This window comes from Thermobia domestica, chromosome 13 (genome assembly GCF_964235325.1).
Source record: "Thermobia domestica chromosome 13, izTheDome1.hap1.1, whole genome shotgun sequence".
Classification (NCBI taxonomy): Eukaryota; Metazoa; Arthropoda; class Insecta; order Zygentoma; family Lepismatidae; genus Thermobia; species Thermobia domestica.
In genome coordinates, this window is record NC_137466.1 from 176,978,276 (window position 1) to 176,995,681 (window position 17,406).

The window sequence follows — 17,406 nt, forward strand, 5'->3', positions numbered from 1 at the left end:
ACTTCCTAGTCGGAACATTCTTGGTGACTGTCAAAAATATTTGTGAAAAAAATTTTTAATATTAATGAAGCTTCTTTCTTCTCGTTATAGCACGTTTACTCTCATAACTTTATGATTAGGATCATTGTGTATTTGTATTCATTTCCTTTATGTTTTAATTTTCTCCACATACATTTTGAACCTTTCCTTCTCCCTACGACCAGTTTTTAAAAAAAAAAAGAAGAAGAAGAAGAAAGAAGTCTCGAAAACATGCTGTACACAGAAACTAATTTCAAATGATGTAATTATTTTTCTGTCGATTTGAATATGCAGAAAAAGTTCTTTCAAAACTCCTTCCCTCCCGTAAATACGAAATTTTCACAAAAGTTGGGATCAGTATGCGTTTATTTTTATATAACGATCTTATACTCTGAGTTCCATTTCCCTAACTTAAAGGGTTCTCTTGATTTTTTTTTTTTTTTTTTTATTTTGAAGCCTCAGACTATCCATGAACCAAACCCGCCGTCAACGAAGTGCTAACTCAATTAAAAAATCATTTCATATGTAACACTCGTTTCCCATGATTATGAGACAACCAACCTTGATGTAATTTTTGATATATTGACAAACAACTGAACACTGCCATTCTTCCCCTTAAAAGCGAAATTACCGAAAACTTTAGGATACGTATCCGCTTCTTCTTAATAAAGAGCTTATACACCACGTCAAATCTCAAGCACATGAGAGCTCGTGATATACTGTACTTTCGGCATACATTGGAACTCCTTCTCCCCATTAATAAAAGTGAGATGACTGAAACTTCGCTGAAGAAAGGTATTACCTGTCACAATATTTTTTCTTCATAATGGTATATTTTGCTCCTTGTAGTAATGAAAGTATAGGAAAAATCAGTCTACCTACGCAATTGATTTACTTTATTAAAACATTTAAAGCTGTGAATCTTGATAATATATATTACGTTTACAAATGCACTTTATGAAACACAACACAATTGTGTCAGAAGTAAGGTAAACAGAGAAACTGTTATATACGCTCCACACACAGAAATATAAAACTCACCTGCATGTTTAAATTTTATTGCGATAGTGCAGTACGTGAATATGTTGTATAGTGAGTATCGTTCTTAGCCACAAGTCTTCTGTTCCATATTTGAACCTTCACGAAACACATCTATTTCTTTTGATTGAAGCAATAGGTACAAAATACATTACAGATCTGGATTTGGTTTCTTTCTATTAGATGTTTTCTTTTCTTTTTTTTCTTCTTTTTTTTTACTAAGATAATAATCTAAGGCAAGACGATTAATTCTAGATCAAATAACTTGGTGTTTTAGATATTCCATCGATTAATAAAGTGTAGAAATAAGCTTACAACTGAAATTAATAATGCAATTAGTTGGAACGAAGGTAACAAGCTTCTAATATCTGGCTCAACAATTATTTGTGTTTTTACCTGTCTGTCTGTGTTACATTGTAATTCTACTATATTTTATTCGATTGCAATGAAATTTGGTATATGCGTTCCTTAAACCATTCGAAACCTTATTATTTAATGTTGCAGGCATCTATCATAAATAAAAAAGTATAGAGAATAAAAGCTTCCCAATATTGCAAATTTTCATATGAAAAACTATTTTTTGGTAAGTAAAGCTTACTTGATATTCTATCAAAAGTAGCGTATACTTTCTTCGGGGTATCCCAATCGTCTCCAATAGTAGCAGTTGAAACCGGTCAAGGACAATTTGGTGAAAAGGAGTAAATTTCCTGAATTTTTAAATTTAAGCTTCATTATTGATAAAATATTTTTTTTCGATTACTTTCACAAAAATGATTTGATTTCGCTGCAATATGGCTTTCCAATCATCCCTCTGCATAGAGTTAGTGTGTCAATTTAAGGCTGAATTCCAATGAAAAAAATACATTTTACCGATGAAAAACATGTAACACGGCAACTTTCGTAAACAACAACCGATGATAGCTTTCGTAAAAATGATCATGAAAAAAAAAGTATATACAGACTGGACATACACGTCTCATGCCCTCACGCGAGGATGGAGTACAGCTCCAAAAAGAGTTGACTTCATGCCTCCTGGTCTTGCCTCTATCTTTTCACTCCTCGGTTTTGATCACTCTCTGGGTTCTCTATTCTGCATGGTGATTCAGCTACGTCCTCACAGTTTAAGATAATAACAAAAATATCGAACTTCAAACTTCTTCCCATTAGCAGCACGATCAACAATAATGTTATTTTGAGCGAGAATTACATCTAAGAGCCTATTATATCCAAATGTCTCGTTTTTTTCTGACTCTCAAACGGAACACCTAAATGTCTCGTTTCGAAGCACAAATCAATGAAGTGTCTCGTATTATTAAATAAGAACAAATTAAATAAGAACAATTAAAATTACTATGTATAGAGCTATTTTTTGTACCAACAGTCATTGAGAACTTTTAGGACACGCAGTTCAACCCACTGCTCTAGTAGCCAACCCGTGTGACTTACAGTGTTAGTATTACAAACGAAAGACGTTACAGTATCACCTTCACATTTTGATCTCTACAGCAGTAATAACGCAAGTGAGACAGATAACACAATGCACAAAGTATTTTAGTGTCTAATAATATAGACATATCACGGATTTCGAATGAATAAGAACAAAGATACAAATGGATGGAAACTCAAGATTACTTAAAAGCCTTTATTTCGGAAAACTACTTGATGAGTACCTCATCCAATTGAATATATAGCTTTTAGTAAATATGAAGATAATAATGATGTTTAGAACTACTGAATACGTTAAACCGTTTTGGAGATAATCATAGTAAACTCTACACACATTGCTTAAAATTACGTAATTCCTAGAACTTCTAATTACAACTACGAAAATACATAGACTGCTGTAAAGTAAATCAAAAATACCCGCTATTACGCCATGTTAAGCGATATATTAAATATCTCTATATTTTTGTAGGTCTAGAATGGTTTGACATATTATATTGCTCTAAACAGAATAATATTCATGTCTGTTGGAAATCATCATCAGAAAATTGAATGTGGTACTTATGTAAACACTTTTTCGAAATAAAGTTATTTGAAAAAAATTAAATTTTCAATTCTTTGAAGTTCGCTACTTAAAATATGTTGTCACATGATGACCGTACAATTCGACACCAAAGTACTTTGGATGTGTATTTCGACGACCGTCTCACTTACGCTATTACTTTTCTAGAACCCTTCAAAATTTTCTTGGTTTTATATATTTCTGATAATGTAGCGTTCGTAGTTTGCAGCAATTCATAATAATAAGTGACGTCTTGTAAGTTTTCTCTTGACATGTAATACGTGATAGCTTCACGTAGTATCATGAAAATAAAATTTTGTGATAAGCTGGTAATATTTTTATTGCAGAGTATCTAAGTGTTCCTCTGTCGATATTAGCATGGTACAAAATTTCAGCGTTTCTTATCTACTACCTTAAAACTTACGACGGCATATCAAGATATATGGTCCACCCTATATTATATATATATATATATATATATATATATGGTGCCTTCCATTTCAATTCAGGCAGAGCATGTACCATCACCATCTCAGATATTGTTGAAACTTTTTTTATAGCAACTAGACATGTTTTTAAGAGACCCATATTTTTTTGTTTTGTCGAAAAAAATTTTCCCGCCAAGTAATGGGCCATCAAAGACGGGGAGTACAATTTATGAATTGTAGAAGACATGGAAAATGGTCAATTTCGGAGCCTCACCATTCGGCTATGGAGACAGGTAGAGTTATAATTCTTGTTGTGGTATGTACATAGGGGTATAAATAAACTATATTTTATTATAGTTTGGTTTGCGCATGCGTATCTTTTTGTACATAAATTAACAAATGAACGTCAATTTATCTGAAAAGTCGAAGTTTGCGAATTTTTTTCGAGCACTTCCGGTTCGAATTTAAAAATTCTGTTTTCATGGTTGGTAAGACCTAGTTACCCGCTTTCCGAAAAAAAATTTGTATCGCTTCTGTGGTCAACCGTTTTGTCGCAAAAAATTCGAGAAATTGTAAAATTTTCAAAAATCGCCATTTTTGGGCGCCATTTTCTCAAAAACACCATTTTTTAAAATTCTGAAATTTTGTCAGATGGTTCAACTTTACCTGAATAATAAACACACCAAATACCATTCTCGACCAATGCTTCATGGATTAACTGCAGCCTTTTAAAGTTAGCGAAGTTTCGTTAATTTTGATGTCACAGTTAGCAACACTGGGAACAATGAAAGTGCAATGATTTGATGATGTTTGTGGTTCGCATTCATTAAATGAAGAATAAAAGGTTTTGTTGGCTGTTTTTTTATTATTTTGATTAAAAAGGCTCTCTGAAATAGTAAAATGAGCCTCCCTCTACTCCTCCGTTTTCTTAAACTGAAGTAATCTGAGGTGGAAATTACGATTACGAAACACACAAATTTTAAGTTTACTTGAAATGGCCATCCAATGAATTCTGTTGATCTATAAAAGGCCTAAACTATTACCTCAGTATGATTTGGAATGCTCCAGACAAAGTCTCAATTAAGTGCGATGTCATTACAGTGATCGAAAAATGACAAAAAGTTAAAAGAAATCGAAACGTTTTCTTACGCGTTCCAAAGAAATTTACTGAATTTTTAAACAGAACAATCCCAGCATAAAAATGGGTCACTCGGAATTTTATAGTATTCGACTAAAGTGTGTCAGTTCGCAACCTGAGAGGGAAGTGTGTGTGTGTGTGTGTGTGTGTATTGTGCAAATTTTAAGTTAGCTGCTACTGCGTTGCTACAAATCAAAGGTGCAACCTGTATTGAAGCTGTCATGAGTGACCTATTTCCTTTAGTAGTATGATCCGTAGAAAATGACAGCTGTCTTCTTCAAGAATGTGGTGAATGTCCTGGAGTGGAAGAAATAAGTGTGGTGTCTTTAATTATTGATCCTAATGAAAATGAAAGTGGTTACGTATGCCATATGGGAGAATAATGATCTCGTTAAAAAAAAAAAAAAAACTGTGCCACTTTCTGTTTTTGTATCGTACATTGCCGGTTTAACTGTAAGAATTGTAATTCATGACTACCTCAAGAAAATCCAAAGAGAATCAATTGCTACCGAAAACCACCATATAAAATTTCAAGATACAAATTCTATTTTACTTCATGTGGACTTCGTTGAAAACTGGACTGTTATTCTGCAAAGTGAAATTCAGAGTTATCACCGAAATATGAAACAATTGACAGTTTTGTTGTAATAAACGACGATAAAACACACGATTCGGCTCATGTACTCATAGTCATAGACAAGATTCTAAACATACTCGAAGAAAAGCGAAAATATATTTTATAGAAAAAGGTTTGAATACGTGGAAATAGGTGTCTACAATTTCCCAAACCGTGTCAGTGATTTCTGATGGTGCTGCATCCCACTTTAAAAATCGCTTTCAGATGTTCGAGATGCAGACGGTCCGATAAAGCAGTGTTTTTGCAGTGAAACCGGCCATGCAAGGGTCTCTGCGACGGTAGTGGGGAAGAGGGGGGGGGCAAAGAATGTGGCAACGCGCCATAGCCTTAGGCTAAAACAGATACACAGTATTAAAACCGCAGAAGAAAAAAATGAAATGAAATCTTTAAGTTTTACGTTCCACGGTTATGCCGGTTAGGCGAAAGGAGACGGTGATTATGAGAAATGAATGAAATGGTGGAATGCAGAACGGCACGAGCTGGGATTGAACCAGGGACCCCAGGCACCGGAAGTGAACGCTCTACCACTGAGCCACCGCGTCCCCACTAAAACCGCAGGAGAATTCGTGAGTATAGTACAAGTACAAACTCCGGGTATTACTCTCGTTTTGTTACCTGGAACTGAATTCGACGACTTCCGGAAGAAAAAAGGGAAAGTGTGCGACCGGTAACTGGTATTCAACGAAGTTATCTTTGGCTTTCGGAAAATTGCGAAGTTTTTATGGCAGTAACGGGTCACCATGAACTAACTTCATACTTCCCCCAAAATCGAACTTTTGCAATTCAAAGTGTAGATTTAAGAAATCTGCAAAAGGGAACTTTTGTTATATACATATATGTATGATAACCAGTGGTGCGTAGCAGAAATATTATGAATAAATCATGAATTACGTGAAGTTTAAGTGCTGTTTATGCTTCCACATGAACCTTCAGCAGGGTACAGGTTTCCAGAAGAGCATAAGAGAAGTGAAAATAAGTGTTTTGTGACTATCGACAATGTGCTATGCAGGGGCGGATCCAGGACGGACTTCTGGGGGGGGGATTGTAATACTGCTACTTAGAGCTACTTTTAAGAGCTCCAAACTCTGGGATGGGTTTTATATATATATATATATATATATATATATATATATATATATATATATATAAGAAAGTTTCTTCTTCTGGGGGGGGCGGCAATCGTCCCCCTAGATCCACTCCTGGATGAGTTATGAGTGAAGCAACATCTATTGGAGCATCTGCACGGTTACATGCTATTAGCAAAGAAGACAACAACCAAGCAAATAATTGGTCCATGTAAAAAAAAAAAAAAAAAAAAAAATCAGTGAAATTTTGTTTCCGAAGACCATTTTAAGTAAGTGAACTTGAAATTTGTGTGTTTCGTAATCGTAATTTCCACCTCAGATTACTTCAGTTTAAGAAAACGGAGGAGTAGAGGGAGGCTCATTTTACTATTTCAGAGAGCCTTTTTAATCAAAATAATAAAAAAAACAGCCAAGAAAACCATTTATTCTTCATTTAATGAATGTGAACCACAAACATCATCAAATCATTGCACTTTCATTGTTCCCAGTGTTGCTAACTGTGACATCAAAATTAACGAAACTTCGCTAACTTTAAAAGGCTGCAGTTAATCCATGAAGCATTGGTCGAGAATGATATTTGGTGTGTTTATTATTCAGGTAAAGTTGAACCATCTGACAAAATTTCAGAATTTTAAAAAATGGTGTTTTCGAGAAAATGGCGCCCAAAAATGGCGATTTTTGAAAATTTTACAATTTCTCGAATTTTTTGCGACAAAACGGTTGATCACAGAAGCGATACAAAATTTTTTTCGGAAAGCGGGTAACTAGGTCTTACCAACCGTGAAAACAGAATTTTTAAATTCGAACCGGAAGTGCTCGAAAAAAATTCGCAAACTTCGACTTTTCAGATAAATTGACGTTCATTTGTTAATTTATGTACAAAAAGATACGCATGCGCAAACCAAACTATAATAAAATATAGTTTATTTATATCCCTATGTACATACCACAACAAGAATTATAACTCTACCTGTCTCCATAGCCGAATGGTGAGGCTCCGAAATTGACCATTTTCCATGTCTTCTACAATTCATAAATTGTACTCCCCGTCTTTGATGGCCCATTACTTGGCGGGAAAATTTTTTTCGGCAAAACAAAAAAATATGGGTCTCTTAAAAGCATGTCTAGTTGCTATAAAAAAAGTTTCAACAATATCTGAGATGGTGATGGTACAATTTTATATTTTTTTGCCTGAGTTGAAATGGAAAGCACCATATATATATATATATATATATATATATATATATATATATATATATATATATATATATATATTAGGGCGGAGCGAAAAATCACTTTTTTATATATCGAAAACGCAATAGTGCGGAAAAGTTGTCAATTGATGTTGATAAAATATTGTAAAAATTTCGTCGCTGAAATCGAATATCTTCGGGTGGCGAATCGCCAAAAAAGATTTAGTGTATTTATAGGGTATGCAAACCCGCCGTACATATAACTCTTTTGTGTTTCTACGGTAAATGAACAAAAGTATTACCTATATTTCTTAACTTAAGTAATATATGAAACTTAAGAAATATTTTGTGCATGATTTAGGCAGATTTGGAATCACACAATAGCCAATTTGATCAAGATAACAATCTACTAAATACAAAATACATATTTTTTCTGTATCCCTCTGCTTGTTTCAGTGAAACAATCCAGGACCGACGACGAGAACGTGGATGCAGGTCGGGTCCCTCCCATGCCCACCCCACCATCCATACACGTGTGTTCGAAATTGGATCTTGGTTCTTTGGAGAGCATAGTTTGCCTTTGCTTCTACTTTTGGGTTTACAGATTGGTATTTTAGTTTAAGTCTGATAGAACTATCTCTGCCACAAACTGATGCAGATGCTTCTGTTACAAGTTTCACGCAGCGTTCTGTATTCTGGATGTGACAGAAATATTTCAAAGCTCTTTTTATGAATGAATGTTCGTTGTTATTACTGTAGATTTCTCTATTGGAAAACAAGACAGCGCTGGAGGATGCGTCACTTCAACTGATTCCCAGTTAATAAGATCAGTGTAATCGTTTGCATTGAAAGTCCGCGTTGGTAGCATTTTTCTTATTTACATATGACTCATTGTCTACTTTAGGTCTTCCTCGTTTCTTCTTCCTACTGTTGCTACTATCATTATCTGTACTCTTCTCATTCGTAGCCTTTCCCCTTGCGCTGACTATCTTTCTCCATGCCTCTTTTCTGACTTGAAGTCTTTCATTGTCAACCAAAGAAAGCAATATATTCTCCGGATTAGGGAAATAACAGTTATTTTTGGATTACTTCCTGAACCAATTGCCGCTCCTCTTGTGGTATGTGTCTTGAAGTTCTCATTAGCCACAAGTGTTCAGCTCCATCTTTACAAGTAGGGTATCTTTTTACTAAAAACCAGCGACCTCCAGTCCCTTTCCTGCATAGAGTTTGATCTTTAAGACCATCGAAGTATAAGCCTCTAAGGACTTTTCCTTTGGTCATTAGCACTTCCTTTTATCGTATCTTTTCCCTTTCTCACCGGATTTTTGAGCGGTCTATCACCTGGTCAGCATTCTTTGGATCAATCATTCCAAAACTTGCATCGCAGCTGTTGCTATTAAAGCAGTTGCACGATCAGATATTCCAAATCGGTCTAAGAACATCTCGTTACTCCTTGCTTCTTTTTCTCTAATATCCTATTATTTCGCAAAGTGATCATCAACATTTGACTCATCACCATCAGAAGATGATGTCTGGAGTTCATTGGAAGTACTCGTTTGTGATATGTGAGAATACTATTGGAAGGTGGTCTCTCCTAATTTCCTTTTAGTACGTACGATTAGTTTTCAAGACTCCTCGTAGTCAACTCCCTCTATTCTGCCTACTCGTGTTGTTCTATGATCTTGCAGAAATACCCACTCCTTCCTAGGTACTTACTTTCTCAATTCACATGAGCACATGGAAAGTTCATGACATTTACAGGAACATATATCAAAGAACTTCGTGTAATCTTGTTTAAATATTTTTTTTTTTTTTTTTTTTTTTTTGGAAATTAGCAGAAGCTTTCGTTTTCTTCTCAGATTTACCAAACTTCTTGTATACTTTCCGTGCAAGCGAAGTAGAAGCTGAACTATACGTTCTAACGACACAGTAGGGATGGAAGCCTTGTCCTAAACAGATTTCAAACACTGAGCAACGTCTCTCGCCACCATCTTTACGGATCGATCATACCCTTTCTCACACTTGTCACGCTCTACCAATAGAAAATAATGCTTTAATACATCTGATTTTGTGTGTAACTGTACACCTGAAAGCTCAGCTGAATGTTCAAACACGCGGTAAGTCGTTCTTAATCTTGTTCTTATCTTTGGCATGGTTAGAGTTTCAATATTGATGCAAAATACGAATCTCACAATTACATAAAGTTTAATTTACAGTACACAAACAAACTGTTTACATACTTATCGACTACGTACAACGAAGTAAACACTGAAACGCAATGTTAACACCGCAAAATATCTTGAAAAGATTGTCTTCCACACTCGAACAAAGTTATCGAATACTAACGTTGTTTCTTTTTAATACTGCTACTACCAATTGGACTAGTCCAAATTGAATTCTTATGCACGGTAGGAAGATAAACTCTATAAAGCAGTACGAGCATTTTTTTTAAAGGAAAAAGAGTGTTCAAGGAAAAATTATAATGAACAATAAACACATTTATCGGCATATTAATTCAATGCGAGAACCTTATATGAAATCACAAGTAGAGTATATGATTTACAATATTTTGTTTTGCTAAAATGGGCTATTTTATGGTTATAAATCTGCCTAGATCATCTAAAAATTATTTCTTCAATTTTATAAATTACTTAAGTTAAGAAATATAGGTAATAATTTGTTCATTTACCATAGAAACACAAAAAAGTTATGTGTACGGCGGGTTTGCATACCCTATAAATACACTAAATCTTTTTTGGCGATTCGCCACCCGAAGATATTTGATTTCAGCGACGAAATTTTTACAGCATTTTATCAACATCAATTGACAACTTTTCCGCACTATTGCGTTTTCGGTGTATAAAAAAGTGATTTTTCGCTCCGCCCTTATATATATATATATATATATATATATATATATATATATATATATATATATATATATATATATATATATATATAATGAAAAGCTAAAATTAACCTAGAACAGAGGATCAAGCAATAAATTGCGGCTTGTATGTTAATTTCCTTATATCACTAGACTATTTTTTTTTCTACACCATTTGAAATTACGATAATTTTATCCTTCTGAAAACTACATTTTGAAAATCTTGAGAAACTCTCATCCTAACATGCATATTTCAGTATCATTTCTTAGAAGTTGCTTACAGGATCACATTTTTCTATACATTTTAGAAATATGTGAGGTAGTGTTATAAAGAGTCAGAAGAAAACTGGAAATGTTGAGAAATGTACCGGTTTTGATCAAGGACAGGAAGACAAAATGCAAAAGCGAATGATTTTTGTCTAATACTTTCAGCACTTCTTAGTTATACACTCGTTACAAAACTGAATTTTTGATACAGCTTGTCGCCATCAGTTGCGTACCTACTAGTCACGGGTCGAGTTCACTTTTTATGGAAGTCCTCGTTCGAACGAACATACTACCTAATATACTCAAGAGAATAGAACAATTTACTAGTGCTAGCAAAGATGTATTGATAGTGCAGATTTAAAATAGAACATCACAAAATTGGTAAATTTACGATTCAAATAGATGAATGCATATGGAAGAGCAATTTATTAGACAGTGATTTCCATTGCTATTTATTTCTGTACAATGCATTTTATCTTTATAAATGCAGAGATACAAGCCTCAAACCGTTATAACCGCTATAGAATCTTGTATAGCTGTTCCTTATTCTGAGTACTTAAGAGTGTTCAGAGCTGAAGATGTGAACAGTCACGAGAGTTATTTTCTATCATACACGTAGATACACCGCGAAAACTACATTTGTGAATATAACATACAAACATAATCGAGCTGCTGGTTATAATAGCCAACAACACACAGAGTTGGCATCTAGCACATGTGCAGACTGTCTTTGGGATTCATTATAAGCATCAATTTTTTTTTTTTAATATAATCACCTGTTATAAATCTAAACTATTGACTACATCAGAACTTAATTATTTAAAAGTTTAGACTCTAATGATTTTCTTTTCGTGTATAATTTAGTAGTATAACTTTATTATGATAATGTACTGTTAGAAGCATTTACAAAATTTTGAATGGGTTAACAGAATTTAATGATTTTTATGTATTTCATATATATAAACGATTAGTCAAAAAGGCTAAACCGCCGCAGATACTGGCGACGGATAATATCTATATGAATCTGTTTTCAACGTTGTATTACTACTTCTCTATACTTACTTTATTATACTTTACCTACAATTATCCCTGTTTCATTTCAAGCCTTTCGTATTAGAACAGAATACAATATTTTCATTGTCGTTAAGCCTATGACTAGACAATGGAAAACGTCAAGGGATTATATGTGCGTGCTTTAAAATATTATACTAGCAACTTTCATACATTAGAGTCATATATCACTGTTATATTTATTATTTTCATTCTTCCTTTGCTCTTTCCGACCATCCACATACTATTAATGCGCAAAATTAGTGCCCTCGAACTCTTAATTGTTGGCAACTATGCACTACTTAAAAATTACTAAATATTCCGTTAATAAACTTTTCCAGGCGTGTTTGGGGATTCAGTACTTTATCAAAGAAATGTTTGTAGGACATTACAAGTTATAAAATGCTTATGAAAATACTCCTTTCCTATGTGTGAACCATGCAATGGCCCAATACTTGCTTTCACGAAAAATTCTTTCAGCATCACATGTATCGGGAAGTTGAACATGCTTAGAAATTGTTTTTTTTTTTTCTAAAGAATCTCCATTAATAGATGCAGACTAACTTCACGAGGGTTGAATATAAATTCAGGATGTAGGGATGTCTGCATAAGATCTACAGTGTATTAACTTCAAAACAACTTGTGCTAGGTGGTCACTAAGAAGTGTGTATTCTATCTAACCGAGTCAAAGAGCACAACTCCGGAGCAAAAGCTGCAGCGAGAGGGAGCATCCGTATGGAGCAGGTGCGTCAGACATGATGGGTATACGCTTCGCGTATTTGCGTTATCAGTTTGCATACTGCCTTTCACTCATGTCTTTGTTATTGAGTATTATATGGTACAACGCACACTATCTATTTCCCTCTTCTACCTCTTTATACATTTAATGTGTAACATCTCGATATTTTCTCTCCTTTAATCCTAATAATAAATGAAATACAAAACTTCTTCCTTGTACTTTCAACACTCATGCCCTCATAACATGAGATATCACCCAACATTTTGCCCCATTTCACTCCATTTATGTCTGATACAAATTATGGGTTACGTTTAGCAGGGGTCCAGAAGCACGTAAAGCACACAAAATTTACAGAAATAGATTATGCAAGTACTTAGACCTAACATAACGTAACGTAACCTAACCTGAACTAACGTAATATAAGCAGAAATAAGCGAAATCCTATCATTTTTTTGGAAAATTATGCTGGACTCCTACACTAATATAATCTGACAAAAATTAAGCTAACCTAACATTAACCAACCCAAACTCACCTAATCTAACCCAAACTAACCTAATGTGAACAAAAATTGTAACATTTTTAGAAACAATTGCTAGACCCCTTCCGCTAAACATTACCACAAATCTCTCACTACCTTCCACTCTAAATTTATGTACTGTATTTCCCTACAGCGGCATACACATACTACCTTAGTTAATAACATAGTAGGCCTAAAACAGTGTGATATTATATTCTACTACCTTTTCCCCTCATATCGCATCATCCCTCGAAATCATATAATCCGAATTTTCATTTTCGTTTTCTCCATTACTCAACGTACACTGATGATCATTTCCTTTTTTCCTTACGCTGAAATTTTGTCTGATTCCGTTCATTTCTTCCTACATTTTGCATTTCGGGGACGCTATCTACGGCAGTTAATCCGTCAAATATATATATATATATAATCTGTTAAATAGTTATATCAGATAGTAACAGTTCACAAACAGGTAGAAGTAAAAGGGTTTAACTACCGGAAGAAAAACGATATGAAATGTGTCGCAACCGTACCTTTGCTGCTTTCATGTAACTTCGGACAAGACAGCATACATGGTCGAAGTGGTCTTTGATACTCCGGTAAAAGTAACTGCGTGCATAAAATAAAAGTGTCTGTCCTTCAGACCCTTAACCTTATTTATTTATTTCTAGACACAACAGGCTACATAACCCAATTACAGTGTCCGTTACATGTATTAAGCCACTATAATACATTCATGCATTCATATTAGGATACACTTATAGTTATCATTGATGTTCTTTCATCTACGATTATTTCTTATTACATTACAAAGAACTTCCTTGAATTGACTTACGCTGTTACTATTAATCTATTGTGTATTTTGTTAACCTATTGTAGGTTGTACTCAAGCTCCATACTGGTGACCTCTAGTTTGAATTCGTGTGTAATCTGTCGCAGTGAAAGAAATTGAAATTTGAAGACGAGTTACATTTGTAGGCCTGCGTATTTTAAATTGTTACAGTAAATTGGCGCAGTCGATTTTATTATTTAATAACTTATATACAAACAACATATCTTGCATTATTCGTCGCTGTTCTAGACATAATGTATTAAAGTTTAAATTTAAAAAGATTAATTATTATATGTCTTCGGATTTACCTGTGTCTCCCTATATGTCAAGTACCTTAAATATTTATTTTGAACTTTTTCTATATTATTTATATTTGTTTTTGTGTGAGGGTTCCATATAGTGGCTGCGTATTAGAGTTTTGTACGAATGTAGAGCTCATATAGCTTTCGGAGAGCGGTAATACTACATTTTGTAAAGGACATTACATTGCATTTGTTAGTGTTTACGATTATTATGTTCCCTTTGGAACATTCCATCAGTTCTTTCAAGTCATTTTGAAGCATTTTACAGTCATTTAAAGTTTCTATTACCATGTATATTTTAACATCATCTGCAAATATCAGCGTGTGAGTTTTGTATACTTCGTGGTAAATCATTGATAAACACTTGAAACAACAATGGCCTTAAATTTGACCCCTGTTGCAAACCTGATAGTTGTACATACTCCTGAGACTTACAACCTTTGTACACAACGAATTGTTTTCTATTTTCCAAGTAAGATTTAAATAGATCAACAAGTTCGCTGCTGAAGCTAAATTGTTTAAGCTTGCTGAGCAATCTATTATGATTTACGCTGTCGAACGCTTTCTATGTATATTACATCTACTTGTCCCCCCCCCCCCCAAGTCTACTGTTTTACTTATAAGGGTAGGTATTAAACCAAGATTTGTGACCGTTGACCTGCCCGTAAGAAAGCCATATTGCGATTCTGATATAGATGGCCGCACGTGCCATTATCCGCTGGTATAAGACTGTTTCACAAATCTTAGCAAAGGTGCTTAAGATTTAGATGGGTCTATAGTTTTTAACGTCTCTCTTACTATTATTCGATTTCGAGATAGGTGAAACTCTCGTTGTTTTCCACTCATTAGGAAATTTGCCGGTTGCATAGACTTATGGAACCTATATATCCCACTAGCGATACTACTTTCGAAATAACATATCGGTACAGTAACCTTGAAAAAAAAAAAAAAAGGATTACCGTACAGTAAATTGACAACGTTGCCATGGAAAAAGGAAAATTCGTTTTCCTGCTATTGCACTAGTATATTCGTACTTAACTCTAACATTTACATGTAATAATTCTTATCTAGTGCATAGTAGTTTTTATAAATGTAGAAAAATACGACCTACGGTGAACTCAAATGACATTTTTAAAATGAAATATTCGTTCAGTAACAACGTGATATATATTAACTTACAACTTATAGCACAAGCTATAATTTGGTGACTACGCAGCCCTTCTACGTCAATTCCATCTTGATTTCTGAATAGTTTCTTGCCTGCATGGCTACGAAAATCGTGCACCTATATATATACTTCAGAGGGACATTAAAACTCCTAAACCAAATCAAATGAAAGTCTTAAATTTCACACTTCCCTACTTCAGGTGTTAATTGCGAATAAAATGAAAATGGTAACGTTGAAAATTTCCTTACAAGTAACAACAAACACATTTGATATTCTACACCATAGACTCAAGTAAACCACTGCAGCATTTACAGTAGTAGCACCAAGGTCATGGAATGCTCTACCAAATGTCGTAAATGAAGCTATAACATTTAATTTCTTCAAGAAAATGTTGAAAATGTATTTACTTAGGCAACAAAATTTAAGTTCAGGTGCTAAAGATTTGTATTCTTTCACTTCAACCACGAAAATGAGATCAGAGTTGACTTGCTACACCTTTTTATTTTTTATGGTGTGCATGCATTGTAGAAATATCTCATCCCCCTCCACTGCATTGTCAATTGCAAGCATAACTTATTTTGTATCTATGTTATTGATCGGTTTGTGTTCCTTTTCATGTTTGTATGCTTTTTCTTTCTTTCTTCACTTGTGGTATTTGTATATATATATATATACATATTCTTAAAACTACCACTTCTTTTATCATCTTAAGGCATATCTGTATTTTTTGTTTTACATGACAGTATCTTTTGTACTGAACTGATTTTATATTTTTTGTATAACTGAATGTACTTCCTTCACAAGGGTTAGATGATACAGAAGCAATATGCTGAACCTCGCCCGCTTCAATAAATCCTATTTCAATTTCAATCTCAAAAAATTAGAAGAAAAAAATTACCCGTATATGACAGTAATTCTAGAAGTGAGTTTATAGATGACTTTTTCCAGTCTTGCGCATAAAGAACATGGGAAGAATAACATAGTATCTTCTGAGTAGTGACTGTAGTACAGTGCCTAAGATAATGTATGCTGAACCCACCATCGCTAACGCACCTGCTTCCTAGGATGCACTTCTGGGCGAACCTACGAACTTCAGCGTGGCTTGAGTGAGATCAAATTTTGCTTGTAATGACATCCTAGTACAGATTGGTGTGCATTTTAAGGATAAACATAGCTCTTATGGTATATCAGTTATCATATTATAAATTTCTACTGAATTTGGGTTTGCGCAAATAACATTGAATGTTTTACGAAATTCATTAAAAAACAAAACGGATTTAATATAATTTTATGATGTTGGAATTAAAGCTTCAGTTTAATGAAATGCAAGATCCTATGAACCACGACACTGCCAAACGTAATACGCTCAAACTATTTTCTACATTACGCTTTCGAAAATGTTTTCCATTTCAGTATACTTACCGTACGCGCACACTGTTAAAGCCTGTCTATTTCACATGACCTCGAAAACTACGCGGACTATATTTCGGCCACAACCTATCCAGGCTCTGGCGAATGAAACCCTCTCTTTGCTTAGGACAAAAAGTGAATGACCTCAGTTGTGACGACTGAAGATCGTAGTCTACTTACAGTGACTAACAAGACACAGTACAGCAAAGTCGTGAAATCCATTGTGGCAACCAGTGGCGGCTCGTGCTTTGAATTTTAGGTGGTGCACAATAGATGACCTCTCCTTTTTCATTATTATTATTATAAATAATAATAGTTTAATAATAATAATAATAATAATAATAATAGCAGTGGCGTATTTACGATTTTCTTTCGGGAGGCTTTGTCTGAAAATGTGAAAATTCTGCAAGATACTTCATATACTTTAGTATAGTAAGTAACATCTCGGGAGCGGGACTTAAGCCCGGAAGCCCCCCTAAATACGCCACTGATAGTATAAATAATAATAGAGATTTCTTCATGGCATGCTTCAAGCATGCAATGGAGAAGCTCATTTTGTATGATTTTTGACGTACTCTTGAAAATTATTGCGCTTTCTAAATGACTCTTGAGAGCGCTGTCAAGTTCTGCGCTGAAATTAACTAACCTACGAAAAACGCCTCGATTTGAAGAAGAGTCTGTTTTTCATCAT

General features: G+C 34.2%; 1 protein-coding gene across 1 annotated transcript in view; it reads right to left on the reverse strand.

Annotated features, from left to right (window-relative positions):
• The window catches only part of LOC145668787 (uncharacterized), a 95,467-nt gene extending 78,716 nt beyond the window's left edge, over positions 1-16,751 (reverse strand). Inside the window, exon 1 of the mRNA XM_081736951.1 lies at positions 16,728-16,751. The gene's annotated coding sequence lies outside the window, so the exon portion shown is untranslated. The remainder of the gene's footprint in view (positions 1-16,727) is intronic.
• Positions 16,752-17,406: the final 655 nt, after the last annotated feature.